Source organism: Giraffa tippelskirchi, chromosome 6 (genome assembly GCF_054371585.1).
Source record: "Giraffa tippelskirchi isolate mGirTip1 chromosome 6, T2T-mGirTip1v1.2.pri, whole genome shotgun sequence".
NCBI classification, from domain to species: Eukaryota; Metazoa; Chordata; class Mammalia; order Artiodactyla; family Giraffidae; genus Giraffa; species Giraffa tippelskirchi.
The window spans coordinates 23,439,642-23,459,887 of NC_137280.1; the positions used below are offsets into that span (position 1 = coordinate 23,439,642).

Sequence of the window (20,246 nt, forward strand, 5' to 3'; positions counted from 1 at the left end):
AGATAGCGTATTAAAAAGCAGAGACATTACTTTGCCGACAAAGGTCTATATAGTCAAAGCTATGGTTTTTCTAGTAGTCATGTACAGATGTGAAAGCTGGACAATAAAAAAGGCTGAGTGCTGAAGAATTGATGTCTTCAAACTGGTGCTGGAGAAGACTCTTGAGAGTCCCTTGGCCTGAAAGGAGATCAAACCAATCAATCCTAAAGGAAATTAACCCTGAATGTTCATTGGAAGGACTGATGCTGAAGCTGAAACTCCAATACTTAGGCCACCTGATGCAAAGAGCTGACTCACTGGAAAAGACCCTCATGCGGGGAAGGATTGAAGGCAGGAGGAGAAGGGGACAACAGAGGATGAGATGGTTGGATGGTATCACCAACTCGATGGACATGAGTTTGGGCATACTCTGGGAGATGGTGAAGGACAGGGAAGCCTGGCATGCTGCAATCCATGGGGTTGCAAAGAGTCAGACATGACAGAGCAACTGAACAACACAGCAAATATTTATGATTAATTCCTGTATCACACACACTAGGGACACAATGATAAGTAAAATAAATTACCATTTCCCAACTTGAAAAGGAACATGCAACTCCCATCAGGAGGAGCCTCTGATACCTGAACCACTTTTAAAGGGTTTAAGGGCCACTACAGTTTGCCCTTAGACAGGCTGGTCATCTACCACTATGTTTGCCGTGTTATGACGAAATCAGCCAGCTGTCTATACATCCTCCCCAGTGGGAAGTAAGCTCTTCAAAGGCAGATGTCACCTCCTGTACATTCTGACATACTCAGAGGCTACTTTAGTTCTTCACATCTAGCATTGCTGTTCAATCACTCAGTCTTGTCTGACTCTGTGTGACCCCATGGACTGCAGCACGCCAGATTCTGTCTCCTTCACTAGCTCTCAGAGTTTGCTCATACCATGTCCAAGGAGTTGATGATGCCATCCAACTGTCTCATCCTCTGTTGCCCCCTTCTCTTCTTGCCCTGAATTTTCCCCAACATCAGTGTCTTTTCCAATGAGTTGGCTCTTCCCATCAGGTGACCAAAGTATTGGAGCTTCAGCATCAGTCCTTCCAATGAGTATTCAGGGTTGATTTCCTTTAGGATTGATCTAGCATAGATGTTTTCTATTATGCAACAACTTAATGCTCAAATGCGGTGTCTTTCAACTAACACGTTTCAGTGCACACTCCTTTTACTCGGCTTATTAGAAAATAAAGGAAGACTCCTGTTCTCCAGAAACTACCATCTAATTTAACAGGATATAAATATGTATGTCAAATTTAGAGCAACAATAAATAATATAGAGAAAAATCTCTAAGGTTTGCTCTCAATCGTTTTGAACAATCTTACAACAGTGTTTTATAGATCACGGATTTGAAAAACACATCAGTTGTATCTCTTTTCCAAACAAACTATTAACCCACTTACTAAGACAGTCTGACTCACTGATACGTAAATAAACCACCCCCCAAACTGGCTGCCATCGTCTGTTACCCTGAACACTCACTTTCTAGTTGGGTATCAGTTCCCTAGGCATGCTGAACAGAGTCCATAAATGAAAGCAAAATAAATTTATTATGGCAGTTCTTGAATTTTTAAGATCTGTTCCTTTTTATTTTAAAAATCAATTTAAATTGAATATTAAGCCAAAGCCTTGCCTCCATTCCACACAAACAGGCAGGAAAAGTCTAATTCCCAACATCCTGGGGTACATAGAGACTGGCTTCATTGACTCCGCAGTGAGCTACAGAGGAAAAAGGCCTGTCTTTCACTTAAAGGATGGGGTTTCATCCCTCTCCTTAGCTGGCCTTAGTTATCTCATTGCCGATGGGCTCAGGATGGAAGAGTGATGAGATCACCTTCATCAACAGCAGCCTTGTCGGGGAGGGCCTCATACCCATAGCAACTTCCCTCGGTGTCCCTTTACAATCTCACCACGCCTTCCAGCTGACACTGTGTCCACACTGTGTCCCCTCGATACAAGCTTTAGCTGGCCCCCTCCCAACCATGCTACAAAGGTCTCATCAAGACCATAATCCTAGTCTCATCCACTCTGTAACCAAACATGCAGGCTGCATCTTTAGTGTTTCCATCTCCCAGTCTCCTTTCTCTTCTTCAGATAGGAAGACAGCAATAGTGAAAAAGTCTAAACAGCTTCCAGCAATGGAGGGAAAAGTCATTCTCCCCTTTCTGACAGTAGCAACAAAATTTAGGAACAATTTTCTAAAAGTCCCCAACCTTGTCTTTGGGTAGTCACTGCCCCTTCATCCTCAAGCTCCCAAACTTTCAGAGTTTATATGTTGTTGTGTGTTAGTCACTCAGTCATGTCCAGCTCTTTGTGACCCCATGGATTGTAGCCCACCAGGCTTCTCCGTCCATGGAATTCTCCAGGCAAGGATACTGGAGTGGGTTGCCATTCCCTTCTCCACAGGATCTTCATCCTCAAGCTTGCAAACTTTAAGAGTTTATATGTGTGATGGTACAAACATACAGAAAATATAAGAAATTGATATAAAATAATAGTTGCATGTAGAGAAGAGTAATGAAAGGGTACACTGGAGACAAGCTTTTTACTTTGTTTTCTTTTTTCATTTTCTTTTTTCTTTTTAATAATAAAGATATATCTGTAAACAACAAGTGTAACTAAATGAGGATGAAAGGAGAGAAAGAGGAAGAGAGGAAATGAAGGAGATAGATTGATTGCTTCCTTATAATGAAGGGACTCAATGATCAAATTTTCGAGTTAAACTCCTTTTGTGTTCACATTACTATTTATTAATTTACTCTTCAGAAATAGTGAGAACAACTCTTCATTGTGGTTACTGCAAACAAATAAAATTACATCATCTTAATCAAATACAACAAATTCAGAATTAAGGAAAACTTCATAGGATTTGAACATCCCTGAGGAGCACGCCACGTTACCCCTAGAGCCCATTCAAACACGAAGCTTAGGAAGCACCAGCTTCTGGTTAAAGTCAATCAGCTCAGAAACAACAGCGTCTTTGTCAAGGAAACCTGAGTTCAAGTGTGTGAGGATCACATAAAACACAACACATGGCATCTGAACTAAAATGATATGCTTTGATTTTAGATTAGACGTTAAGAAACCAGCAGAATGTGAACCCTTAAGAAAAGGATGTACAAATAAAATTAAGATTGGTTTCCTCTTAGGTGGTAATGGTTGAACAGGAAAATGGTAATAGTAAAAGTGCTACAGAGCAGCCCTAAAAACATCTTTACTTGTAAATCCACAATATAGAGAGTTCTACTTAATAAGACATTGTATTATGGTCACAGATAAGAGATATTAGATAACCAAGTGTTTAGAAAGTACACTGTTTGGGAGACTACTGATAATAAAAGAACAACTATTAATTTGGAAAAGCACATGGCCCTGCTTGTGGTCTTTAAGGCCTGTATCCTGTACAAGGAGGAGGAAGTGGTGGATGGAAGGAGTTATGCAGAGCTGTGTCTCAATTACGGCTATAAAACCAGTTCCCCAGATTCTTTTAGAACCTCTCCTTAGAAGCTACTCAGATTACCTAAGATAATAAAAAGCCAGGAAGCATAAGGGCTCTTTTGACCACACATTAAACATGAATTAAATTACTGAAATTTCATGGTGAGTAGTCCCAATATGGTGTGTTTCTGTGTTTAAAAGTAGGGGAATTTAACAATTTTATATACTGAAGATGCTTCCAAAGGAAGAAAAACAAATACGTAACTCCAAAATTCTCTTCATCACAGAAAACTTAGGCAATACTTGGATTAATTGCTTCAGTGAAATAAAAATTATATTAATCTGAAAATATATTTGTACAAGGTTATTCTCTTAGCATTGTTTTTCCCTGCAAAATATTGAAAACAACCCAACTGTCTACACACAGAAGAATAAGTGGATAAATGGGAATACATCCACATGACAGGATACAGTACATCCATAAAAAAGAGTGAAGGAGAACTCTAACTCTAAACTTAAATGGAATGATTTCCAGAATGTACTGTTAAGTAAAAAAAAAAAAAGAAGAAAGAAAGAAATCAAAGTGCAAAAGTGCAACAGGATAACTAATGCATGCTACCTTTTATATCAGGGGAAAGGAGGTAAATAAAAAAATTTTAAATGTCTACTCACTTGTGCAACATATACATGAGATAAATAAACTAGAGGCTAGTGGAACAGATCACTGCATTAGACAGGTGGAATGGAGTTAAAAAGATAGGGGAATGTAAGTAGGTTAGAAGGGGTAGGGTATGGGAAAGGCAGACACCTCTTTTATACTGTTCTGACTTTAATAATCATGTTAATATTTGACATACTCAAAAAAAAAATGCAAACAGTAAGGATGGGGAAGAGGGAATCTTCCCACAAAAAAAACCAATCTAACTGAAATTCAGATGAACAGGACCACAGTGAAATGAGAGAGGAACTAATCTAAGTAACTTTTGAACATAATATTTTGACTCCATATTGTTAAGCAAAAAACAAAGAAAACTGTAAACAAATACTGACTGAGTAGGCTGTGTTTCACAGGCATGGGTTAGGGTTAGCTAACCCATGGTATGGGTTAGCATCTCTAAAAGCCTTCTATGCAGATTCGCAAATTGAATAGATGAGTAAATAAATGTGTGGATGAGAGGTTTTTCATTGCTAGAAATGAGTTAGAAATATGGGAAAAGATCACACTAAAATGAACCCTGTGATGTTGGGTTGGAACTAGAGGCTGCTGCATTATGAAGTCATTTCTCATATGTTCATAGAGATAGATTATATATGCATGTATATGTATACACATGTATACACACAGGCGTACACACAGGCACAAAAATACATACATATGTTTTCCAGCTTTGTTTACCAAGAAATTCTAGAGTTAAGGCCATCCCAATAGCAATGAACATACCGAGTGTCCAGATTCTGTTTTCCAAATTCTATTCTCAACTAAGCTTCCTGGGTAGCTCAGCTGGTAAAGAATCTGCCTGCAATACAGGAGACCTGGGTTTGAACCCTCGGTTGGGAAGATCCCCTGGAGGAGGGCATGGCAACCCACTCCAGTATTTTTGCCTGGAGAATCCTCATGGATAGAGGAGCCTGGCAGGCTACAATGCATGGAGTCGCAAAGACTCAGACGTGATTGAGCGACTAAGCACACAGCACCTTCTCAACTAAAAGAAGCCGTAGCCTCCTGGAGAAATGGTTGATTCAAAGGTGAGGTCAGGGAAAGTACAAAATCAGCCTGAGACAACTTATGCCAGAAAGCAGAGAAATCTTCAAGGAATGTTGGAAACATGTCAAAAATACAGAAGATTAACAGAGCTCCCAGTGGCCCAATCTAGGACAATTTGAGCAACAGAATTATAATTAATAGATTATAATCCATAGAAGAAAACAACAAACCATGAATCTACACTGCTAAGAATGAATCAATGAATGAATGAGGGAGAAGAGAAGCTCTTCTTTGTAGAATTCTAACTAACTAAAATAAAATGCGTAAGGAATTAGGAGATTTCCCCTACTTGGAAATCACCATAGTAATAATCATTTTAGGCACTAGTTACAGATATCAAGTACATAATTGATGAGTAAAAGATTTTATAGCATCAAATCATTTCCAACAAAACACTTATTTCAGAGAGAGATATAGTAACTTTACAGACAAGACATCTTAGTGATCAAAATTAGTATCACCAAAAATGGGACAAATCAGTACCAAGTGCTTCCTGATATGAGGCACTGAAAAAAAAAAAAATCATTTCTGTCATATCCCTGGCAAAAACACAGAACTCCAATCTAGTTATGAGACCACATCAGACTATCAATATTAGGAATATTATATAGAATAACCAACCAATACTCTTCAAAAATGTCAAGGTCATGTTGTGAAAAGGCTGAAGAATTGGTCCAGATTAAAAAGCAAATAAACATAAAGTAATGTGTGATCCCAAATTGGATCTGAAACAGACTTCTCTTCTTTTACTACATAACACAATAGTGGGACAACTGGGAAAGTTTGAATAAGCCCTATAAACTATGTAACAGTATATTTCAGTGCTATTTTCTTTATTTTAATAAGTGCATTGTCGTTATAAATTGGGTTTTCATTTTTAAGAATGAAATGATGTCTTTTAAGGAGCTTCATGTCTCTAGTTTACTCAGTTTCAGAAAAAATAGATAATATGATATAGAAATTATAAAGTGTGGTAAGATCACACTTAAGGAACCTGGGTAAAGGGTATATGAGATTTCTTTGTACAATTTTTAATCTTTTCTATAACTCTGAAATTATTTCAAAATAAGTCAAACAATATAAAGATTCAAATTTAGGCAGAAATAGCAATAACCAATTCATTTCAAAAATAAGTAACATAATAATTACCTATTAAAAAACTATAGCAATTAATACAAAGAAGTTTTATGAAACTACTTCCAGTTTTCCAAGGCACCAGAACTCTATTTCACTTCCATATTTCCTGGAGTTCTTGAGTAACTCACAAAAACCATATCTGATATTTCTTAGATAATAAAGCTTATTACTTAAAAAGACTAGAATACTCTAACATTGCAGTTTCCTCTTAGATTTTTCAGCAGCAGAAGTTATCTACCTGATTAATTAACAAACAGTTATTGAACGAGGGACACTTTCTAGATGCTTAAACAGATAACATCTACATCTGGTTCATCCAGTTCAGTGCCAACAACAAACGACCATACAGGTGTTACCCCATTGTCTTTGCCAAATGAATTATCAGTCTGGTCAATCTGGTAGGACTACCACATGCAAGCAGAACATTCAATACAGGCATGATAATAAAGCCATTCTTGAATAATAATTTCAGGGAACTTACTAGAAATGCATTCTTCAACGCATTTTTATCCAGGAAAATACAACAGTAGAGAGCTTGCATTTAACAACAACAATGACAAACAACCCATGAGTTCAATTCATTACATATAACAATTCATTCCTAATCACTCATTAGATTTTTTAATTGTGATATAACTGACATAAAACATTGTGCGATTTTAAGGTGTCCAGTGCATTGATTTTATACGTTTATATATTGCAATATAATTACCACCACTGTGTTAGCTAACATCTCCATAACATCACATAAACCACTCACTATCCATTAGAACGGACAGATCAGGATGGATGTAGTTTTGGGAAGTGAATTCTAAGTAGCTCTGAACAGGAACAAAACAAGTGGATCATATAGCTCTTAGAATTTCATCCTTCTCAAAAACAGAATCCTTCTTGATGTTTCAGTTTACTCCCTAAAATATTCTCATCTAGTTTTATATTCAATAGTTTGCAAACCTCTTTCTACATATTTGCCATACTCTAAGATTCAATGCAAAAAAAGCAAAATGGCTGTCTGAGGAGGCCTTACAAATAAAAGAAGAGAAGTGAAAAGCAAAGGAGAAAAGGAAAGATATTCCCATCTGAATGCAGAGTTCCAAAGAATAGCAAGGAGAGATAAGAAAGCCTTCCTCAGCGATCAATGCAAAGAAATAGAGGAAAACAACAGAATGGGAAAGACTAGAGATTTCTTTAAGAAAATTAGAGATACCGAGGGAACATTTCATGCAAAGATGGGCTCGATAAAGGACAGAAATGGTATGGACCTAACAGAAGCAGAAGATATTAAGAAGAGGTGGCAAGAATACACAGAAGAACTGTACAAAAAAGATCTTCATGACCCAGATAGTCACGATGGTGTGATCACTCACCTAGAGCCAGACATCCTGGAATGTGAAGTCCAGTGGGCCTTAGAAAACATCACTATGAACAAAGCTGGTGGAGGTGATGGATTTCCAGTTGAGCTATTTCAAATCCTGAAAGATGATGCTGTGAAAGTGCTGCACTCAATATGCCAGCAAATTTGGAAAACTCAGCAGTGGCCACAGGACTGGAAAAGGTCAGTTTTCATTCCAATCCCAAAGAAAGGCAATGCCAAAGAATACTCAAACTACCGCACAATTGTACTCATCTCACACGCTAGTAAAGTAATGCTCAAAATTCTCCAAGCAAGGCTTCAGCAGTATGTGAAGTGAACTTTCAGATGTTCAAGCTGGCTTTAGAAAAGGCAGAGGAACCACAGATCAAATTACCAACATCTGCTGGATCATCGAAAAAGCAAGAGAGTTCCAGAAAAACATCTATTTCTGCTTTATTGACTATGCCAAAGCCTTTGACTGTGTGGATCACAATAAACTGTGGAAAATTCTGAAAGAGATGGGAATACCAGACCACCTGGCCTGCCTCTTGAGAAACCTGTATGCAGGTCAGGAAGCAACAGTTAGAACTGGACATGGAAGAACAGACTGATTTCAAACCAAGTACACCAAGGCTGTATATTGTCACCCTGCTTATTTAACTTATATGCAGAGTACATCATGAGAAACGCTGGGCTGGAAGAAGCACAACTTGGAATCCAAATTGCCAGGAGAAATATCAATAACCTCAGATATGCAGATGACACCACCCTTATGGCAGAAAGTGAAGAACTAAAAAGCCTCTTGATGAACGTGAAAGAGGAGAGTGAAAATGTTGGCTTATAGCTCAACGTTCAGAAAACTAAGATCATGGCATTTGGTCCCATCACTTCATGTGAAATGGATGGGGAAACAGTGGAAACAGTGTCAGACTTTATTTTTGGGGGCTCCAAAATCACTGCAAGTGGTGATTGCAGCCATGAAATTAAAAGATGCTTACTCCTTGGAAGGAAAGTTATGACCAACCTAGACAGCACATTAAAAAGCAAAGACATCACTTTGTCAACAAAGGTCCGTCTAGTCAAAGCTATGGTTTTTCCAGTAGTCATGTGTGGATGTGGACTGTGAAGAAAGCTGAGCGCCGAAGAATTGATGCTTTTGAACTGTGGTGTTGGAGAAGACTCTTGAGAGCCCCTTGGACTGCAAGGAGATCCAACCAGTCCATCCTAAAGGAAATTAGTCCTGAATATTCATTGGAAGGACTTATACTGAAGCTGAAACTCCAATAGTTTGGCCACCTCATGCGAAGAGTTGACTCATTGGAAAAGACCCTGATGCTGGGAAGGATTGGGGGCAGGAGGAGAAGGAGATGGCAGAGGATGAGATGGCTGGATAGCATCACCGACTTGATGGACATGAGTTTGGGTAAACTCCAGTAGTTGGTGATGGACAGGGAGGCCTGGCGTGCTGCGACTCATGGGGTCGCAAAGAGTCGGACACGACTGAGCGACTGAACTGAAGATTCAGTGTTAATCCCCATATCCTTCAAAAATTCTTCAGTGGTTCCTAACATCTACTGATAGCCTTTGGCCTCTCACCTTTCCTTTTCAGTCTAGTGAATCCCTTGAGGAAGTAACTGTATGACCTGCCAAACATGTAGCCATTCTATATATTGTGCATGTGTGCGTGATAAGTCGCTTCAGTCGTGTCTGACTCTTTGCAACCTATGGACTGTAGCCCACCAGGCTCCCCTGTCCATGGGATTCTCTAGGCAAGAATACTGTTGCCATTTCCTATATATTGTACCATCCAACAAACTTAAGTTTCAAGTGCCTAGCCCGACACTCAAGAGAACAGCCATACAGTTTGTACAGAACTGAGGATTCTAGACTTCAGGGTGTCTCAGACAAATCAAGGTGTTAGGTCATGCTAGCTCTATGACCCAGAAACTGACCTCTAGATATCCCAAGTTCCCCCTGCTTCTTATATTCCCTTTCTCTGGCTCATCCTTCCCTGTCATGTCCACATATCAAAGTGAAAATTATTCACATACTTGTCTAAATGCCACCTTCTCGGTCAAACGTTTCCTTCTCTCCTATCCTGGAGGTAATTTCTCTTCACTATAAATTTCAAAGCATCTCAACTGTTTTTGCCCTTGTGGGGCTTGTACTATGTTGGGGGAGGAAGAGGTGAGTCACTTACTCCCTACATCTGGTGTTCCCTTTTTCACAGGGCAGGGGGCAGAATATCTATATATATAATACTCTGCATGTTCTCCACCTTTTCACTAATTCTTTACCAAGAAATGAAGAGGAAGTTCTCTGGATGGGGAATTTGGGGACAAGAAACCATGCACCCTTCTCCATCTTTTCCTCTTTGGAATTGTCTTGCATTGCCGAGTATTATGGAAGCGGGCCTCTTTGTGGAGTCCTATGGTTGTGTACACTGCCTGTGTCTAGCCAGATGGACTCATTCAAATCCAAGGTATGGGATTAGGAAGTTCGTTTTTGCTGAACATCAAAGCCACGCTCTCCGGTAAGCTTTACCATTAACAAAATGATATTTAATTTATCAACTGAAAACCCAAATCTCTCTTGTTATCATTCACAACTTAGGCAGGTAAAAGGAACGTTATTTATCAACTTCCACCTCCTCTAAACTGCAGGTTCCTGTAACTGGGCCTGTATCATCGTCGCCATAGCATACTGGACAGTGCCTTGCATGTAGTAGACACTCCTAACCAAATGGGTGGATAATAATCTCTCATTATTGAAGTTTTTCACTACTGACAGACTGAAGTCAATTTATGCTAAGTGAGAGAAAGACAAATACTGTATATCATTATATGTGGAATCTAAAAAATACAACAGACTAGTGAATACAACAATGACAAAAAAGAAGTAGACTCACATATGTGGAGAACAAATTAGTAGTTACCAGTTGCATGAGGGAAGTAGGGAAGGGTCAATTTAGGGATAGAGGATTAAGAGTTTCAAACTATTAAATACAATGAGCTATAAGGATACATTGTAAAAACATGAGGAATATGATCAATATTTAAAATAACTATAAATGGAATATGACCTTTAAAAAACTGTGAACCACTATATTGTGTACTAGTAAATTCTATAATATTGTACAGCAACTATCCTTCAATTCAAAAAATCAACAGGATTGGTACTTATTAGCCAGGTGGTCTTGGGTAAATCTCATCATCATAGTCCCATTTTTTCCCCCAATTAAGGAGTTGTCACAGAAATTTATGAGCCACAAAGCCTAAAATATTTACTCTTTGGCCCTGTACAGATAAAGTTGGCCAACCCTCTTCTAAGAAATGATGTGAGGGTTACAGGCCAGACGCTATTTACTGGTAATGCCTAGCATATTTTTGGCTGTTACCAATTTAAATGCCATTGTAATATTTAAAGTCATATTTTTAAAAGAAAATTTCTATGGACATACAATATTAACAGCTCAAACATGCTATACTCAAAGAGTCCACACCTAAAAGAGGGGGAAACAGACCATAAGAATCATCATTTTTAATTTGCTACAAATTAAGGGGCTCAGGGGAGAAGGCAATGGCAACCCACTCCAGTACTCTTGCCTGGAAAATCCCATGGACGGAGGAGCCTGGTAGGCTGCAGTCCATGGGGTTGCGAAGAGTCAGACATGACTGAAGCAACTTAGCAGCAGCAGCAGAAGGGGCTCAGGAAGCATTACTGACCACAAAACTCTTACACTGCAAAGCATCTAAAACATTTATCACTGTGTTCTCAAGAACAATAATGACTCAAGAGAAATAAAAGATACACTAAACATTTTTTCCACTAAAAGGGAATCTTGAAATAGAACTTGAGCAACAAGAATATTTACATATTTAATATTCTTTAGTGGATGAGAAGCAAAGGGTACTGATGAGAGTTATTCCAGCTTAGAGTAAGTTGTGAAAGCTATTAAGTCTGACCAAGACACTGCAATAAGTCTTCCTCCAATTAACTTTGACTTCTTTAACTTTGTGCAAAGTGCCATGGATAGACAGTTCTGGCCCTTGCAGAATTCAAAGTCCAGTGAGGAACACAAACATGCATTTAACGAAGTTATCTACACTCTCCAAGCTGGAGTTCAGTGCTAAGCTAAGAAAGCACTTTTTCAGCTCTGTATTGGTTTTGTTTGGCATCAGGAATGAAAGGAAGAATTTTGCAAGGGAGGGTCTTAGGGCAGGTAAAAAGACAAGACAGCTAAGCTTGTGATGTTGGCCAGCCCCTTGGACTGGATTTTAGTTCCTGAAGTAGAAGAGAGAAATCCTAGCCAGATGGGCTGGCAGAGAAGACTGTGGAGAGACAGTATTCATTTACACAATCAAAGTGCAAGTTAGGGTTTGGGAGAGTGCCAGTCTCTCTGACTATGCATGGAAACCAGCATGGCTCCAGAACTCTACAGGTTGGAAACTTGAGATGTTTCAGAAGCAACTCTTTGGTCCTGCCTGGTACCTGCACTGACCGAAGCAGTGGCCGTGGTGAGGCTCCTTCAAATGACTTCATAAACCACAGTCATCGACTAATCCTGTCTAAGGGAAGAAAGCCATAATATAGGATGATATATGGTGATGACCAATGATGCCCAGAAATAGCTGGACAAATTGATAGGGAGTGAACCCACAGTCCTTTAGTCACTCCTCTGCTGGCTTAAATATACCTACTCATTTAGGATACATATGAAAATAAAACTAGTACATTGTGCTAAGTGCTATGATAGAGGTCTGCACAAGCTCTTGTGGGAATCCAGAGGAGGGGTTGCAAATTCAACCAGTGGAGGCCAGTCAAAAAGAACTTTGAGGAAGATCAGTTGTGTTTTTAAAAATGTAATAAGGAGAGCCATTCTTTACTGTGAAATGGTTCTCTTTCCACATTTCTGTCACCTATTCAGTTTCCTTTCTTCTAAAGATAACAGTGTGACAATGGGATACAGTTCATCAAGTGTATCTTCCATTGAAATCCTTGCATGAGGTCCCTGAAGAATTGGCAAGCATTTTGCCACTGATGATTATACACCTGTGTTAGTATTTTTGAGGCTCCAGATGACTCTTACTGCTCTCAGAGAGAGTTAGTGTTTCCCGTTTATTGAGTTCTTTCAGACATGACAAATTCCATTGTTAAATTATTCTTGTGTCTCACAGGATATGCATCTAAGTTATATTTGCAAACTGGAACAAGCATAACTTGAACTAGCCTCTTAATAGATCATGGTATTATGGGCTTAAACCTACCACCAGATTAATCTTTCTTCAAATGCTGGCTGGGAAGAGGGCACTTAAAAGATCCGAAAGACCTTGCATCCCTAACGGATCACCATTACATGGTGCAGAAAATGTGACTCAGGAAGTTGTAAGAGTCAACAGATGGGGTCCATTATAAGCTTTCCTTTCTTGTGGTGTAACTGAAGGGCCTTATTATGCTACCAAGTTGAAAAAATAAATTGTCATGTTAATTACTGATTATTAAAAACACCATGCATTTTGAAAAATAGAGAGTAGACTGTCAATCCAAATCTTCAATGTTTGCAAGCACCTTTTTGGAACAAATGGGATACAAGTATTGAGTATCACCTGGATGAGAATAAGAAATAACAAAAATTGGAGAATAAAAGACCATAATTTTATACAGTTAAAACTCAAGATCAACCATGAGTGAAAATGTAAAAATATTTACTGACGCTAGAAATGCTAAAGATTGAACCTTTGGTTAGACTTTTGTTTCTGCATTTTTTCCCTTGCTCTGTAAATGGAAAAGGGAATAAAAGCGACCTTGACCTTAAACCAAGAGATCCATTAAGCGGCCAAGGCTGTTGGCAATCTTTTGTAGACAGCAACTAGTGTCTCCCATTTTTGGCACTAATAAAAGAAAGGTGATAGAATGAAAATAGGATTGGTGCCCCACACCTCACTCATAACCCAACTGGCCCAGCCACTACCATGGTGGCTTGGACTGGCAGAGATCAGTGAGTGGGAAGGGACAGAGGGAAAGTTGTCGCTTCAAGCACCAGCACCCAGCTTGTACAGGAGGCTGCCCCAGTCCAGGAACCATGACTAGACCACAGGCATGTAGTACAAATTTAAGTGCTGACCCCAATCCTGCCTCTTCAACAACTTCAGTAAATATTTTGCACACTCTTGTTCTAACTCTAAAGTTAAGATATTTTCTAAAGGAAAACAAAAACAGGAGAGAAAGGTAGACAGGATATTATAGAAAAAAACTGGTTTTACCACATTTAGGCCTAATTATAATCATAAAACATTTAACAATTACATAATTCACATGTAGTCTATCCCTCTCCCTACTCATTCATCTTCATTCCTAAAGAAGTATGAACTTCTCGGGGGCACACACTCTTAAATTTGTGTCACTGACACCTTAATAAAGTCTCTATTACACGAGGGTTGATCAGATAAATCAGTTGATCTATCCTGTGTCATGGCCACACTTCCTAGATACACAGGGAACATTTCTTCTTGGCTGACTCTGATTTCAAAGTGAAGGTATCAAAATTAAAGAAAAAAAAAATCAACCTCCTGCATCAATTTTCATGTTTCTTCTCAAAAACATAGTAAATATATTATTGTGTACTACAACACAAATTCTCGGTCACCCTGTTCTTTCATTCCTCAGATCCAGTAAAGGTAACAGTGAAAGTGTTGGTTGCTTAGTTGTGTGCCACTCTTTGCAACCACACAGACTGTAGCCCGCCAGGCTCCTCTATCCATGGGATTCTCCAGGCAAGAATACTGGAGTGGGTAGCCACTCCCTTCTCCAGAGGATCTTCCCAATCCAGGATTCAAACCCAGGTCTCCCACATAGCAGGCAGATTCTTTACCATCTGAACCACCAAGGAAGCCCACCCAAGGAATAAAGATACTTCTAAACCTTTCTAGCATCTCTTCTCGTGGCCCAATGCTAGGACCCTCAACCAGCTGCTAATTAACTTGTGCTACACTTACAGCAAGAACTTTCAGGTAACCTCCCCGATTCCAGCTTCCTTCCCTCCAAACCACCAGTTTTCCCCATGCCCCACTTCCATCCCTCTTGGAAGACAGTCATGCCTGGAAGGCAGGTGCCATGTCTTACCAACTCAGTGTCCCTTCACATGTTTGCAATAAAAACTTTCAAGTGCTTCATGGACCAAAGTAGCACAGGAACATCAATTTATGTTCAAAATTAGACTTCTTTGAACTCATTATTTTATGTAGAGTCTTACGAATCTTTGTAATTTCAAGGGAACAGACAGTTTACTTCTTATTAGGAAGCAGCTCTTGATATAGATTATCTATATTCACCTGTATTACTACTCACCTGTGTACTGTGCTTCTCAAACTCTTGTTAATTCACAAAAATAAATAATAAACAAGATGAAGAAAAGGAGGCTGGATGTGCTTGGTACTGGTATGTGGAAAGAAAGGCATGGGGAGCAGAGAAATGCAGCACTAAATTGAACATTCTTTATGCAATTCCATCATAATTGGAGAGCTAAAAATGACAACCTACTGGCAACACCCTTCGCTGAGTCACAGTATTTTGTGTGTGCATTTTTCTAAGAGCAATCAAAATGGTAATTGCAGGACTAACTTTAGAATATGAAATCACTGTTTCTGCACCAACATGGAATGCAATGTGAAAAGTAATCTCTCATTAAACCAGAAACTGTGGTTTACAGTGTTTAAAAAGTGCCTTGGGTCGCTCATTCTCAGGGGACAGATCATAGTGCTCCTTAAGGACAGAAAATTTAAAGAAAGTATTAGTTCCTGCCACAAAATACTTAAGAAATCCCATGAGGTTCTGGGTTTTTCCCCCACTTATTCTAATTATGTCAGAAATAAAATGTTCTTTATGCCTGTCTTTAGTACGACTCTTAAAAATATCCTGTTCCCAAACTAGGTTCCCAATTCAAATAAGCAAACTGTAAAAAGCCACTTTTGAAATAATCTGAGAAATTTGATTGTGGTAAGTAATAAATGATGCTGATGAATTGTTGTTAATTTTGCTAACTCTGGAAATGGCACTATGATTATAAAATAACCTCATTTTATTAAATGATAAGGTATGTTAAGGTAACATACATGCTATCAAATTTGATTTAAAATACTTAATCAGATAAAAAAGAAAAAGAATATATATATATAATTAATGTTGAGTCTGAGCAATGACTATAGGGGGTATCCCCTATTTGTTGTTTGATAGGAAAAATTCATAATAGAAAAGTTTGTAATGTACATAATAAAAACATTTGTAAAGTTATTGTTATTTTTCCATTTTGTGTAGAACTCAGAGGAATGACTGCAGTGACCCAGTGGAGAAGGTGTTAGGCCACAGTAGCATCAAATCAGAGAAGATTTGGGGTGACCAGGCTATGGCTAAAGTCATGTGAAGATCAGTGCAGGAAGTGTCCTAAACAGAAAGTCTAGGATAGATGTGCACATGTACACAACACGTTACAATCTTGCGATGACCTCATATGACCAAGCAGACTCCTACACAGAAGTGAAGTGCTCAAGTTTTGAATGAAATTACTAACTTTCCTCCAAGCATTTGCTTTGGTTCCCCCCTAACCATAACATGCGTGTGTTTTACATTAAATAATTGAAACCTACTGAAAACCGCCTCCAGGTAAACACACCTTCCAAGTTTTGACCACTGCTCAGTAGGGAGGGGAAAAAAAGGAGATGGTGGGAAGGGACAAGATTAGATCCTTTTCTGAGAAAATAATAAGATGGACACAAAAGACCAAATGATTACCTGAGGATCTGGCAGTAGCAAGAGAACTTTAGAAATCTCAGTTTCTTTTCTGAAAGATATTGTTATCTGCAAATCACTGCCTCTTGGAGCTGCTTCCTAGGAAAAAGTACCAGATAAATGGGCTTCCCAAGTGGCACTAGTGGTAAAGAATCTACCTGCCATTGCATGAGACATAAGAGATGAGGGATTCAATACCTGGGTTGGGAAGATCCCCTGGAGAAGGGCAGGGCAACCCACTCCAGTATTCTTGCCTGGAGAATCCCATGGACAGTGAAGTGGTCCATAGGGTTGCAAAAAGTCAGACATGGCTGAAGCGACTTAGCATGCATGCACAAGCCAGGTAAGTACAAGTCAAAGACTTCATGATACTCTCTACTGAGTTCCAACTCTGTCTCTTTACTGTGTTTCATTTCATTTCTGAGTATTCCTTAGAATCACAGACACAGTGAGTAGTTTCCTTGTCAACAGCACAAGCTCACAGCAACTGCTGGCTTCTCCCGCAATTCTTCAGCACCTGTGATTCCTGGATGCAGAATCCGAGTTTTTCCTTGGAGAGTCTGCTTCAGTTTATCTGGAGGGAGGCCCAGGCTCCCCCATCATTAAATGCTCCCCGGATGATTCCCACCACTATCAGGTTTAGGAACCACAGGCAAATCTTTGCATGGACTCCCTAATATGGAAAACTTTTTCTTGATTTTGTTAACTATATTAAAAAGATAGAGATACAAGGGCATCCTGTGAATATGTGCATACTGTCCTCCAAGTATTAAAAAGCAACTTTTTAAAAGTCTGTACTAAAACCAAATATATTTTATGTAACAACAACAACAAAATCCCAGAATATTTGGTGCAATTAGCATTCCCTTCATATCAAGTAAACCACAACTGACACTTTGCTGTCCTCACAGATCTTGGTAAAGCAAACAAAACAAAAAATCCCACCTGACATCACTGAGGTCTATAGCAAAAGATGCACTCTGTCCCCTCTGTAAAACTCTGACCACTTTTAAGACTCAGCTCCTCTGACACCTCCTCCAACACCATAGAAGCCTATGGCACATCTTATGTATCTGTGTCCACAGCACTTAACATTGAGCTGCAGTTATTTAACAGTTTATCCTAAAAAGCTGAGAATCCACAAAATAAAAGCCACGTGTTGCTCATCTTCACACTACCAGTATCTAGGAAGTACGGGGTCAGTGCTTTGCTCAGAGTCTACTAGGTGGTACATAAATAATCATCCATGTTCTAGAATCATTTAAGTAATTAACTCAGTTGCTTGGTCCCTTGGTGTATATGACAGCTTCCCTAGTGGCTCAGCTGGTAGGGAATCTACCTGCAATGCAGGAGACCTAGATTCGATCCCTGGGTTGGGAAGATCCCCTGGAGAAGGGAAAGGCTACCCACTCCAGAATTGTGGCCTGGAAAAGTCAATGGACTGTATAGTTCATAGGGTTGCAAAGAGTTGGACACAACTGAGCAACTTGCACTTCACTCGGTCCCTCGACTGACAAACCAATACGAGCCTGGATTCCTTAATTTTCTCTGCTATTTCCATTCATCTGCTCTTTCACTATGCTCTATATCTTAAGAGATTTTAGATCTTAAGGATTCTCATCCCCACATGTTAAAATCATGTTGTTGCTGTTTAGTAGCCTTGTCCGGCTCCTCTGTCCATGGGATTTCCCAGGCAAGAATACTAGAGTAGGTTGCCACTTCCTTCTCCAGGGGATCTTCCTGACCCAGGGATGGAAACCCTGTCTCCTGCATTGGCAGGCAGATTCTTTACCATCTGAGCCACCAGGGAAGCACTGTACAGTGCCTAAGCACACTGGAAAAAAAATAGATCTATACTAATGTCTATTATCTTGCATTTTCTGAACACTGTCAGCAAAGAGAAAATTCCATCATTTTCAAAAAGAAAGTATATAGAAACGAATTCTAATATATCTATTGCTTGTACCAGTTCCCTCATTGCTTAATAGTAGTAACATTAATTGCCAGCATTTGAGAATATTCTACTTGCCATATTGTTTAATATGCTCTGCATGTAATAACTCATTATTATTTTAAGCACATTATGAATATATTATTATTCCAATTATACAGAGTTAAAGTAAAGCACAGAAAAGGTTATCTATTGGGTTGGCCAAAAAGTTTGTTAGAGTTTTTTGGCAAGATGTGACAGAAAAATCCAAACAAACTTTTTGGCCAGCCCAATATCTTGCCCAAGGTCATTCAGCCACTAAGGGACGAAGCCTGGATTCAAACCCAGGAAGCCCGGCTTCAGTGCTTAAGTGTGCTTTCTTGTGTATTTAAAAACAGATGAATACAATGAGCATTTCTCATAAGGTTCCTTTCCAAAAGAAAAGAATGAGCTGGTAATGAAGAGGCCTGAGCTCATCCATGCACCCCCACACTGGGCCAGCCCAGCTCCTCTCACCTCCATCAACCTCGAGAGCCCCAGTAACTACCGAGCTGCCAAGCACATTTACCCTTTCTCACTGCTGGCCAAATAATAAATAGTACAAACAAGGGATTAATCAAGAAACTAATACTGAGCACCTGTTGTTAGAAGACTCTGAGGAATAGGAGAATAGAAGACATAACTGAAGTCCTTGAAAAGCATCCAATTCAAAGGGCTGTATGAACAGGCATTAGATCGTCTACCCTACTAACAGGCAATAAGTGTTGTAACAGAAATTTCCTGCTTTAATCCACTAACTCCTCAACTGGGATGACCACTGAATGCATCTGAACTGGGTCTGGTGGGCTAGACTTCAAACAGAAGGAAGGTAAGGGGAAATAAAGGTATTTTAAACAGAAAAAAAAAAACAAACAAACATGTGAGCAAATACATGGGAACAATCAGTCCTGCAATTCAGTGGAAGCACAAATGGTCTCAGAAGACAGCTGAAAAGGTAGGTTGGGTCCCGACCAAACAGACATGGAATATCACACTGAGTAAGAAAATTAGTGTCCAGACACTGATAAGTCCTTAAAAATCTGAGCAGGAGAATGATATGATCAAAGGGTAGTAACAAGGACTAATCCAGTTTGATGTCTAAAACTTAACAGATGGAGATGGGTGATGAATGGAGACAAGAATCAGTTAAGAGACTTTTGCAACAATCATGACTAAAACACTGATTTGGGCCAGAGCACTGGCAAGCTGAATTTTGGACTTGATTCATTACGAACTAAAACTAACAAGGATAACAGAGGAGTGTGGAAATCTGAAGGAGACAGAACATTTGAAGATGCAGTCAAAATTTTCAGCCTGGGGAAGAGAATGGAAGTATCACTAAAAACAGCAGCAAAGTCAGTGACAAGCTAGGTGAGCACAGTGTGGATTTCACTGGTTTAATTCTGACCAAGGGAGGAGGTACAGAGACTTCACCTTTTAGGAGACGTTAAGTTGACCATGAAAATGAAGCTCCCCAGGATGCAAATAAAAACACAGGGCTTGTCTACAGAGAGATTTTAAAGTTATTGAACAATTAGGAGGCGAACCCCAAAGCATGAACTAGAATCAGGTCTTTTTCACTCGGTCGTGTCCTACTCTTTGTGACCCCTGAACTATAGCCCGCCAGGCTCCTCTGTCCATAGAATTCTCCAGGCAAGAATACTGGAGTGGGTTGCCATTCCCTTCTCCAGGGGATCTTCCTGACCCAGGGATTGAACCTGGGTCTCCCACACTGCACGCATATTCTTTACCGTCTGAGCCA

The 20,246-nt window shown here is 39.4% G+C and overlaps 1 protein-coding gene across 1 annotated transcript in view; it reads right to left on the minus strand.

Annotated features, from left to right (window-relative positions):
* The window catches only part of RSPO2 (R-spondin 2), a 165,712-nt gene that overhangs the window by 112,782 nt on the left and 32,684 nt on the right, over positions 1 to 20,246 (minus strand). The window lies entirely within an intron of this gene.